The sequence below is a fragment of the Thermobia domestica genome, chromosome 11 (genome assembly GCF_964235325.1).
Source record: "Thermobia domestica chromosome 11, izTheDome1.hap1.1, whole genome shotgun sequence".
NCBI lineage: Eukaryota > Metazoa > Arthropoda > Insecta > Zygentoma > Lepismatidae > Thermobia > Thermobia domestica.
The window spans coordinates 85,361,108-85,361,482 of NC_137464.1; positions in this window are offsets into that span (position 1 = coordinate 85,361,108).

Sequence of the window (375 nt, forward strand, 5' to 3'; positions counted from 1 at the left end):
TTATTTTACACACTTACTTATATATATATATATATATATATATATATATATATATATATATATATATATATATATATATATATATATATATATAGATAGATAGATAGATAGATAAATACTAGATTAAAAATCCCACGACCATGCACCAAAGCTAAGAGAGACGGTGATGATGAAATTTATGATAATGATGGAACGACTGAAGTAGGAGGAAACGGGAGAATTCCAAGAAAACTCACGCATACAGTCACAGTCCGTCACAAAGCCTCATTAGGATTGAACCAGGGACTCCACGCTCCAGAGATGAGCGCTCTACCACTGAGCCACCGTGACCACTCTCTTTTTTTTTTCTAACACGTACATTACATGAATATACAA